Source organism: Monodon monoceros, unplaced genomic scaffold (genome assembly GCF_005190385.1).
Source record: "Monodon monoceros isolate NGI ecotype Baffin Bay Population unplaced genomic scaffold, NGI_Narwhal_1 Super_Scaffold_11, whole genome shotgun sequence".
In the NCBI taxonomy this organism is placed as follows: domain Eukaryota; kingdom Metazoa; phylum Chordata; class Mammalia; order Artiodactyla; family Monodontidae; genus Monodon; species Monodon monoceros.
The window spans coordinates 70,697,883-70,709,630 of NW_021703767.1; positions in this window are offsets into that span (position 1 = coordinate 70,697,883).

An 11,748-nucleotide genomic window follows, 5' to 3' on the forward strand; every position below is an offset into this window, starting at 1 on the left:
GAGAACCGAGCCCCTCAGCCAACAATCCCAGCTGAACTCCCAGCCATCAGATAGCACCAACTTGCCAACCAGATGACCAAGCCATTTGGAGCACAGACAAACGTCCCCACTGAGCCTGGTCTAAATTGTAAAAATGTGAACAAATCAGTGATTATTGTTTTAAGGCACTAGTTTTTAGGGTGGTTTGTTTTGCAGCAATAGGTAACTGAAACGCTTTGCAAGTTCTCCAAGTAGCCCCATGGAAGCCTTTCTCACTAAGTTTGAGGTGAAGTAGATGGCAGGATGGGGGATTCAGCATGGCAACAGATCTCTCCAAGGAAATCTCTTTGCAAATTACCCACTCTCCACACACTCTAACCCATTTTCATATCCCTGATCTACCTGAGGAGTTGTGAAACCACTTTAAAATTTCCTTTATAAGGTCAAAGTGTATGGGAATTCTGTCTGACGCTCACACGGATGTCTACTACCATTCATATTAATTCCTCAGTTAAAGCTGGGGCTAAAAAAACCTCACGTTCAGATTCTGTGGCACTGGGTCCAGGACTGGCTGAGGCAGACACTGACGGTGAGAGTCTTCAAGCAGACAGATGCAACAGTGATTTTTAAAAAAATTTTTAGTTAGGAAATCCTGGCAGAGTCCTATTTGAAGGTCCAAATGAGTCAAAAGCTATGTTGTAGTTGAAGAGGGAGGGGGACGTCCAAGCTGGGCCAGGGCACCTCTCCTTGCTCCTATCCCCCTAAAGCAACATAAATGGCCTGGGGTCTGCAGAGCACAATTTGAACACCACTTGTGTAAGGCAACCAGCTTGGGCTTTGGAGCAGGTGAACATCTCTGCATCTCGGTTTCTTCATCTGTGAAATGTGGAAGATGACAATGCCTGCCTCACCGTTTTTAGGAGAATTTGATGAGCACAAGAGTGTAAGCACATCTGCTCTTACTTGGTAATCCACAATGTCTCTGCTTTCATTTTGACTCAAGTCTCAACTCAACAGTAGAGAGCCCTCCGCGGCACCCCAGGCCTCTGCAGATCGTCGCTCTCTGGGACAAGCGAAGCCCCTCTTCTGGAAAGTGGCCAGACTCCTGGTAAGGGAGGGGTTAACCATGGTTTCCCTCCCCCACAGGATAAAATTCAGGCGGGAGAAAGGCTGAGGCGACTGGGAGGATCACAGAATTGCTGGGATGCCCTGAGGCCTTTTCAGCGCCCCACATGGTGACCCAGGAACTCCTCCCTCACAACCACTGTTGGGAACTTGCTGCATGCTAGGCGGATGCTAAGGGCTTTCCCTGCACTGTTTCATTTAATCCCCACAACGATCCCACAATGCAGATACTATGACCCTGCTTTACAGGTTAGAAAACTTAGGTTCATAGATGTTAAACCAGTAATCCCCAAGTTTGGCTGACCATCAGAATAACTGGGGAGCTTTTAAAATGCACATTCCTAGGGCCCCACCTCACAACAACAAAACCAGAACTCAGTTCTTTAGGGTCCAAGGTCTCACACCTATCCAGTGGGAAGACAGGGCTGGGAATAGGGGGAGTCAATAGAGGCGGCTAGAGCCAAGGTGCATCAGAGAGCCAGGCTCTCTTACGATCTACCCGAAGGTGACCCCAGCCTCACCGTAGGCCCACCCACTGCAAAGCCAGAATTGGAACGCAGGCCATACTCTTAGCCATGAAGCTGCCACCATCCCAGGATCCCCTAGGGGAGAACTTCATAAACATGAAGATGCATCAAAGCCACCAGGAGGGTGCTGACCTAACCAGCTGCGTGGAGTCTGTGATTCAGTAGGTCTGGGGTGGGGCTGAGAATCTGGATTTCTAAGTTTCCAGGTGATGCTGATGTGGCTGGTCCAGGCTCCACACTTGGAGATCCACTGCCTTAAGGTGGAAGGAGGAGCCGGCACCTAGAGCAACAGGTGCTTCTCTAGATTTCTTTTCTAAGGGTCTGGGATGAAGGGCTCTGAGCAGCCTGGATGCCCCACTCTGCAACCCCAAGGTACATGTACCCCAAGCTGGATGAATTCCCCCATCTCTCCTGCACGCAAGCACCTTGATACCAGGCGTCCCAAGCTGCTCCTGGTCTCAATAAGGAACAGTATCCTGGGGAAAGGGTCTACAATTTGCCAGTGCAGAGAAGTCAGGCCCTACCTGGGTCAGGACTGATGGGATTTCTGGTTTCTGACCACTCCGTGTTGACCCCATCCATCCACGCGGGGGCTTCTGGCATGGCGGTGGTGTGCTCACGTGTGTTTCTGTGCTTTTTGCAGCTCCGCATTTACCACTGACCAAGAAAAGAAGAACCGATTTAAAGTTCTTAGGCTCTCACTGCTCCCTCATTGAGTAATTGTCCTGAGAGCAGTTGCGGACATTAGCACTAATTACTTAATTTAATTTTATGTGCTCCTTGTTAGGGTCCCAAATTCAATCTACAAATTAATGGCAGCTCACCTGCAAATGAGTGGAATTCACAGTCCCCAGACTTCATGGTTTTGGTTTTGGTCTTTACAACAGCCCTACAGCCCATAAGCCAGCACTGGGTATTTCCTTCTCATCCTCAAAAAAACTCTTTCTGATTCATCAAGCACCTAATTGCACAGCTCTTGAGGGACCTCTCTACCAAAAATGAATATCAGCATCCAGTGGGCCTTGGCCCCTTCATCACTCCCACCCCCACAGCTCCCCTCAGTGCCCTGACTTAACTGACCTGTTCCTGACCCCTGACCCCTATCTGTTCCTCCCAATTTTTCCACTCGAACCTAGGCCCATTAGGGTTTGGGCTAAGAGCCCTACGTTGGGCGTCAGGACATGTGGGCCCGCCTACTGACCAGCCGGCTGCAGTTTTCGCACCTAAATACAGGAGCAACAGGATGGTAGTTTCTGCTGAAGGAAATGGGAGGTGCTGCTGAGAAGAGAAATCTAGGGCTGTTATGATCTTAGGACTCGGGGAGGAAGGACTTCCTCCGGGGGTTTTGGAACTCGGCTTGGAGATGTCGGGAGGGCAGGAAGCAGCTCTGGGGGTGGCCAGTGTGGGTGTGGAGCGCAGGGAGGATTCACAGCATCACTGGGCTGCCATTTCATTTTTGCTGGCGGCTGCAGTGAGGGACAGCCTCCAGCTTCCAGGGGGACCCAAAGAGCCCCTGGAGGATTCAGAGCTCTGGGGAGAACTAGCCCAGGCTGGATATAAGCTGTGTGGAGAAGCTCAAAGAGCTCCATCTCTGAAACCATCGCCACGGGAGCCCAGGCCAGCCGCAGCTGACCATAACCTGCAGAGAGAGCCCTGAGAAACAGCTGTGGCCTGGGAGGCAGGCCGCACGGAGAATGGTCCTTTGGCCTCTTTATCTTCTCAGACATGAAGTGACCACAACTGGGAATCGCTCAGGTCTCTAGACTCACTATCAGGAGGACACCTTTTTTTAAGCTTTACTGAGGTAAAATTGAAAAATAATGGGAGACATTCTTAATAAGTTGTATGTTGGGAGCTTGGAATCGCTTATTTGGGCCTTAAAAAATAGTTCCTTATTTTCATCCAAGTTGGTAAAGCAAGACATCTGTTATTTGAGAGAACTATCCTGTCTTAGTCCATCCAGGCTGCTGTACCATCACACCACACACCAGGCAGCTGGTAAGCAACAGAAATTTCTCACAGTTCTGGAGGCTGGAAGTCCAAGATCCGGTGTCCGCAGGCTCAGGTTGTGGTTAAGAGCCCTCTTCCAGGTGCCAATTCTTTCTGGGCCCTCACATGGTGGAAGGGACAAGAGAGCTCTGTGGGTTCTCTTTTATAAGAGCACTAATTTCGTTCCTGAGGGGTCCACCCTCAGGACCAAAGACCTCCCTTCTTAATACCATCAGGCTGGGCATCAGGATTTCTTTTTTTTTTTTTATTTTTTTATTTTTTTGCGGTACGTGGACCTCTCACTGTCGTGGCCTCTCCCGCTGCGGAGCACAGGCTCCGGACATGCAGGCTCAGCGGCCATGGCTCACGGGCCCAGCCGCTCCGCGGCACGTGGGATCTTCCCGGACCGGGGCACGAACCCGCGTCCCCTGCATCGGCAGGCGGACTCGCAACCACTGCGCCACCAGGGAAGCCGGGCATCAGGATTTCAACATATGAATCTGGGGGGAAATGAACACTCAGACCATAGCGTAGCCTGATCCCTACGGGCCCATCAGCAGTGATGTTCCATGGTTCCATGAGCTATCCCCATTCCTTACCTACCTGAACAATAGCCAACAGTACTAAACACTTAGCCCAGTGTGCCAGGCACTGTGCTAAGCACTTGACATGCATTATTGTACCAAATACAACATTTCTGCACGGGAGGGGCTATACTTATGCCCACCTTGCACCAAGGAAACCAAGTCTCATCAAACTCAAGTAACTTACCCCAAATCACAGAACTTGTAAAAGGTGGAGCTTAGAGCTCCACTCCTGGCTGCTTCTCCAGCATCAGTCCCACCCAGAGGTCCCTAACTCCTGTGACAGTCAGGAACTCACTCTGCCTGTGGAGCAGAGAGACCCTCCCCCAAGCATGAGGACAGGGCACTGGGAGCAGTCAGATTGCAGCAAGGGACACTGCTGAGGCGGGCTTGGAGTTCAACCCTGAACCATCTAGGCAGAACCCACGTGTGGCAGAATGTTAAAAAAAAAAAAAAAAATCCTTTTGCTGTTCTATTTCTGTTGAAGGATAGACGCAGTTAGACAATACAAATGTGTGCTTGTTCAAGGGGTTTGAAAGAGATGCTGCTGGGCAAGAGGGGGAAAGCAGCAAGCAAAGCCCTCATGCTTGTTCAGGAACTCTAAAAAGAAAGTATAAAACCCTTTTTCTTTTTTCTTTTAAAGGAGGCATAAAAATCTCAAACCATGACTGGGAGACTGACGAAATGAGAGGGGTTTGTAGACTCTTAGATCAGAAAGAGGCACATCTTCTGTCACAAGCTGGATAGGTGGAAGGGTGGGTGGTTGGATGGTGAGTTGAGAATTCTCTCCAAAACCGGGACTGTCCCAATCCCCAGGAGGGCTTTTGGGCCATCAAGTTCCCCTCTCTAATACCCTTGCCCCAGATTCTGATAGGCTCTCCCAGCTGAGGATGGCCCCAAAGCCTAGATTACTGCTACGGGTGGAGAATGCAGGGGGCAGAAGCAGCAAGGAGTGCGCGGAAAGCCAGGGAGATAAGTTAGGAGCGGAGATTTCCCCCTGAGGAATCATACTGATGAAATCTGGGCTAGAGAGGTCCACGTTCAAAGGTCTGTTTACTTTATTATCGTTTTACCCCGAGGAATGTGCCTGTTGGGTTAATGTTTATTTTATTGAATAATCTAGTTTTAAGCATGTCAATAAGAGTCAGTGCTACTTTATAGGAAGAAAATGCAGTTTGTGGCTGATTTCATATCTCCACCAAGAGGTCCTTCCTGGGCCCATTGGCTCTACTGCCACCTGGTGGTGGATTCCTTTAGCGCGGGGCTGGCCATTTGGGTCGCAGACCAGAACCCCAGCCCAGGGTTGGAATCCTGGCTCCGCTCACCCAGAGCAGGATGACCAGTTCGACAGAGTTCCACTCTCTGAATTTCAATTTCCACATCTTAAAGTGGAGACCGTAATACGGGGAATTTTGTGATGATCCAATGAGTTAACGTATGTGTAGTGCCTAGTGCAGAGTAAATGTTTAATAAACTATTCATTAGTCGTATTGGGAAAGAACTTGATATCCCCGTGGGGTTCTGTTCTCCTCATTTCCATTCTGACTCGAGTGAAGCTATGGAAGGCATGGCCCCTGCACTGGCGGCTGAATCAGAGGCTGAGAGATGTTGGCATGTTGGGCCAAATCTAACAGGGGAAGTGTAACAGGAATAAAGTTATAAATTACATTTATTGTCCACCAAGTGTCCACAAATGTGGGGGATGCCTAGCTGACAAAAAAAGACCAGGCCGAAAACACTGAAAGATTTTAAGAACACACAGCTCAACCACAACCAACTGGGTGACTCCACACTGAAAACTCTAATTTGATCAACAGTCGTGAAGGAGCAACAGATATGACAAGCCATTAAAATGTTCACTCACCCTGACCTCTTAATTCCACTACTAGGACTCTACCCAGAGAGAGTTGTACACAAAGATTCTCATTACAGTGAAAAATTAAAAACAATAAATGTCCAATAATAGAGGACTAGTTAATTAAATTGTGGCTTATCCATATGCAGTCCTTCAAAATTTAAGGGAAAAATCTCATCATATGAATTGGGGTGCGGAATATAATTAGAACTAGAGGATCATAACATACTGATAAAAAGTTTCAATTAAATGAAGATAAAAATTAGAAGACTTCATGCACCTAATGAGACAGCTTCAAATTGTGTAAGGCATAAATTGACAAAACTATCAGGAGAAATCGACAAGTTCAACATTGAAGTAGGAGATTTTAATACACCTCTTTGAGTAGTTGATCAAGCAGACAAAAAAAAATCAGTAAGGAAGAAGGGTTGAACTCCACAATTTAGAAGCTTAATAAGAACCCTGCATAGAACAGCGCACCATACAGCTGAAGAAAACATGTCCTTTTCAAATGCAGACTTGACCACACACACAGAGAAACCAGCAGTATCAGTACTTGATGCTAAATTCTAAGACTGGTGAGGATAGCGAGCCAGATGCTCTTTGTTTGGAACTCAGAGAAGATCTCCCACAGGAGGTTATGGCTAAGATGAATTTGTGAAGACAGGTCTCCAGATAAATAAGATGGGGCTGGGAGCTGAGCCTGCCTCAGGCGGAAGTCGCCGGTCCGAGGGTCCTGAGGCAAACAAAAGCAAGTGAGCTCAGGGAACTACAGAGAGCATCCCTTGGTGTCTGTAATACCAAGCTCTCTCAGTCAGCCTGCTTCCAGGCAGAGGCTCTCTCATGAATATCCAGGCCCCACCAAAAGCTATGGTTCAGTTTCCGCCTCTAACAAGAGACGGGGGTCTTCAGTTACCTCCAAGCTGGGGCATGTCCCCCAGAGAGAAACATGAGCTGGGCCCGAAAAGGAGCCGTCCAGAGCTCAGGTGTCAGGCAGGCGTGGTGAGCTCACCACGAGCGGGAAGGTCACAGGACTCTGCGGCTCCGCCAACCACCAAAGAAACTCTCTGTCCATCGCCTACGGGGACCCCTAAAGAGCCTTAGAGGCCTGCAGGCTGGGCCAAGCAAAGTGGGAGCCAAGACTTCCAGGCCTGGTCCAACCCAGCTATGTGACCCAGATCACCCGTCATCCTCTGGGGCTCAGGCCACCTGTTAAACACAGGTATCACTGGCCTCCTGCCCACCCCAGCAAGGTGTCACATACACAGGCTCAGGTTTAGGAGGGAACTCGAGAGGTGTTTGCAACAGTAACTGTCCAAAGCCCCTGCGTGGTGGAAGGCCAGTGTTCATCCCAAACATTCATTCAGCCAACTGCTTTCCCGTGTCCTCCCCACAAATCACTCTCCATGTGCCCCCGTGACCTGGTGTGGGACCTCACCTTATCCCCCTCTCAGTCCCCGTCCCTGGCTACTCAGCAAGTGGTGAGATGTGATAGCCAAGAGAGGTTTGGGCAAGCCACTCAGGCCTTTTAGCTCAAGAGACAAATATGAAGGGAGAATACAGAAAGGAAGTTGGGAATCTGCTGTGTGACTGTGAGCAAGTCACTTCCCCTCTCTGGTTATGTCTCCTCATTTTTAAAAAGAGGGGAAATCATCTCTAAGCTCATTTCTTGCTGAAGATTCTGGGATCCTATCATTGAAAGAACTAGATCTATTTCAAGGGTCAGTTGAGCAAATTCTTAATCAAAGGATATCGTCCCTTCCATTGACTTACCAGGGCTGCTGAGAGGTGCAAGGAATCAGAAGTGGGGCTCGCTGAGCCACAGACCGGGAATTAGACCTCACAAGGGGCTGTTACCGAACCAGGTACCAGATTCGCTCTGCGCCCCACGCAGCAAGCCAAAATGCTGAGACGCTGAGGTTTACAGCAACGACAGCGCTTATTCACCAGGCAGCCAAGCAGAAGGAAAAACACGCCTCACACCTGCCTTCCCACGGACAAGGGGCTCGGGGCATTTATGCGATAGAAATAAAGATACCTGGCGGTCCGAGGTGTGGGGAACAGGAGAAAAAAGGTGACTGGAAAAAGGTGAGGTAATCCACGTTCTGCGTAGGCGGATCCAAGCCACAGGCATCAACACGTTGAAAAATGGAGGCGCTTAGCTCCACTTGAGGGCGGAATTTCCGGCCCTCTGACGTCAAAAGATCATCGAGTGGACACTCGCGCATGCCCAATTGAAAGGTCGGTAGTCCACCCAGTCTCAGGACCAGCTCAGCTCAGAGTAGACGCAGCTGACTCCAAGTTCCCGGAAAGCAAGTCAGGCAAAAACGTTATTGTTTCGGCTACGTGCTGCGAGGAGGACGTGCAAGCCTTTCCTAGACAACCTTGACTAGTGAAGGCAGGTGAAATGGATTTTTGACTAATGGTTACCCACGGTCTCATGGCTGCCACCAGGACTTGGGGCAATAGGTCCACTGTTCTTCAGTCATCCCCACCTGCCTGAATCAACACAGGGGGAACACTGGTGTTTCTATCAGGCCTGACCAACATTTTTGATATGCTAATAAGTCCTAAGAGAAGCCAGTCCTTCACATGTGTGTGCATGTGTGTATCTACAGATACCTACAGAGCTACATATATGTAGAGAAACTTGTGATCTCTCTCTTCAAAAATATACGAATATATAGTGAATCAAGAAAAGTAGAATTAGGAATTCCCTGGCAGCCCAGTGATTAAGACTGCATGCTTCCACTGTAGGGGGCACAGTTTCGATCCCTGGTCGGGGAACTAAGATCCGGCAAGATGCACGGCATGACCAAAAAAAAAAAATAAAAGAAAAGTAGAATTACATGATAAAATGTAGGTTTGGTTCTTGAGCATCTTTGGGGGTGTAAGGGAAACAGGGACGATACCCCAGTTCACAGTGGTGCGCTTCAGCTTGCTGATGGGAACTTATGGTGCCTCAACACCAGCAATGAGCAGTCTTCCTGTTTCCTGCTTAATCTGGGCCAGCCTCTGGAGGGTCATACTTATTTCTGGGTCCTAAGTTTTGAGAGGGATACTTCAAACCAGAGGCTCCCATGTAATATCAGCTCAGGTGGGGTGGAGTCTGGAAAGCACTGAGTGATAGTTGAAAGAATTGGGCATTCGGAGCCTGGACAGGAGCAGACAGGGGGGGAATGTAGTAAAGGCACACACAAAGGCAAGGGCTATATAGCTTAGCATAGAAATAGAGTTGAATTTTTACGAAAATGTAAGTAGAAGGAAGAAAGATTAGTTACAATGGCCACGACCATATCCGCACATAGAGTTTCATCCTTGGGTCTCCTTTCATCCAGCCTGCTCTCCTCAGTGACTTTGTTCATTCCATCTATCTCCTAATGTCTCCCAAACCCATCTTCAGCCAAGATTCCTCCAGAGCTTCATACTTGTACATCCAACTCCCTCCTGATCACCTCCACCTAGATGTTCTCATGCATACCAAGCTCTACATGTCCTGAAGTGAACTCTTCACCACATCCATGACCATATTGGAAAGGGCTTCAAGTTTTATGGGCTGCATTTTTACCAACCACATCTGGAAGGCAAGGGAAGGTATGGAATGTGTCGTTTATAACTAAATGGTAAATGGTTACCATTTCCATTTGCCTCTATCCTTAGAATGAGGTGTTTTCAACTTGGTTGCTCATCGGAATCACCTGGGACATTTTTAGAAAATGCACATATTTTTCCAGGCCCCACCCAAAACTCCATGAATCAGAATCCCAAGAATCTTAACTTTTCTTTCTTTCAAATTTTGACTCCCACTAATGAGATCAACGAAAGTCCATTATGTTAATTAACAAGTCATAAATTTCACCACTGAAAATTCATTCATTTCTACTGACATTTATTATAGTCAGTAGGAAAGATCAGGAATTGATTTCAAGGGAATGAATGCCTTGGCTCTTATCACCACTTTTAACCAGAAAATACACCTCTCAACCATTCTCTTGAAATTTAGCAACTCTGGGAAGCATTATCCGCTTGATGCCTCCAGAGGGAACCTACCCTTCATTTGGCCTCTCTGAGCATCAGGTGGTTGATTGTACAGTATTAATTTGTTCTCACAATAATTCTGTTCTTTGGAGAAACTCTTAAATCACTCTCTCTCTCCCTCTCTCCGCCCTGCCCCCCACCAAACTGGCAGCTCAGGAGTAGGGAAAGAAAGGGCAGGGCAGCCAGGACAGGCACCGAAAGGTCCTAACCTCCACACTGGCCCACAGCAATTTTCAGTGGGCTCCCATGCTGCCCCTTGGCCTGGGGATGGCCCTGAGTTTCCGGCCTCAGATATCTGACAAGAATCTGTCATTTTGTAGCCTCGATGTGCTGCTGGCTACCTTTCTGTACTTTTGATAGCTTTTCCCTTTGAACAAGCAAAATATGGCTATGCTCACCTTGTGGGCAGAGGTGGGGGGTGGGGATGAGTAAAATGTAGGCAGTTCTAAATAGTAGGTCATTGCCATATTATTTTAAAACCAGCATGGGAATCTAATCAGACATGGATGTGCTAGGATACACCTCCATTCCTGCATCAGCCGCTCCCTGGGTTACACACTCTGCTCCCCACTCTCAGTCCCTTTTCATTTTTATTTTTTTCTGATTTCCCCTACATTTCACAACACAAAGTTTATTAGCAAAATCATATATTTAATATATTCTGGGTCCTAGACTCTTATCAAATATATCATTTGCAAATATCTTCTCCTATTCTGTGGATTATATTTTCACTTTCTTAAATAGTCATAAATTTAGCTTTTGATAAAATCTTGCTTTCATACAAATCTATAGATACAGTTAACTTAAATTTGTTACTTGGCATTACATACAGAATGGACAGACAACAAGGTCCTACTGCATAGCAGAGGGAACTATATCCAATATCCTATGATAAGCCATAATGGAAAAGAATATAAAAAAGAGTGTATATATTGGGCTTCCCTGGTGGCGCAGTGGTTGAGAGTCCGCCTGCCGATGCAGGGGACACGGGTTCGTGCCCCGGTCCGGGAAGATCCCACATGCCGCGGAGTGGCTGGGCTCGTGAGCCATGGCCACTTAGCCTGCACGTCCGGGGCCTGTGCTCCGCAACGGGAAAGGCCGCAACAGAGAGAGGCCCACGTACCGCAAAAAAAAAAAGTGTATATATATATATATATATATATATATATATATATATATATATAACTGAGTCACTTTGCTACACAGAAGAAATTAACACAACATTGTAAATCAACTATACTTCAATAAAAAAAAAGAAACAGACTCACAGATATAGAGAACAAACTAGTGGTTACCAGTGGGGAGAGGCAAGATAGGGGTAGGGGATTAAGAGGCACAACTATTAAGTATAAAATAAATAAGCTACAAGGATATATTGTACAGCACAGGGAATATAGCCAGTATTAATGACTTTAAATGGAGTATAATCTTTAAAACTTGTTAATCATGGGCTTCCCTGGTGGCGCAGTGGTTGAGAGTCTGCCTGCCGATGCAGGGGACACGGGTTCGTGCCCCGGTCCGGGAAGATCCCACATGCCGCAGAGCAGCTGGGCCCGTGAGCCATGGCCGTTGAGCCTGAGCGTCCGGAGCCTGTGCTCCGCAATGGGAGAGGCCACAACAGTGAGAGGCCCGTGTACCGGAAAAAAACAAA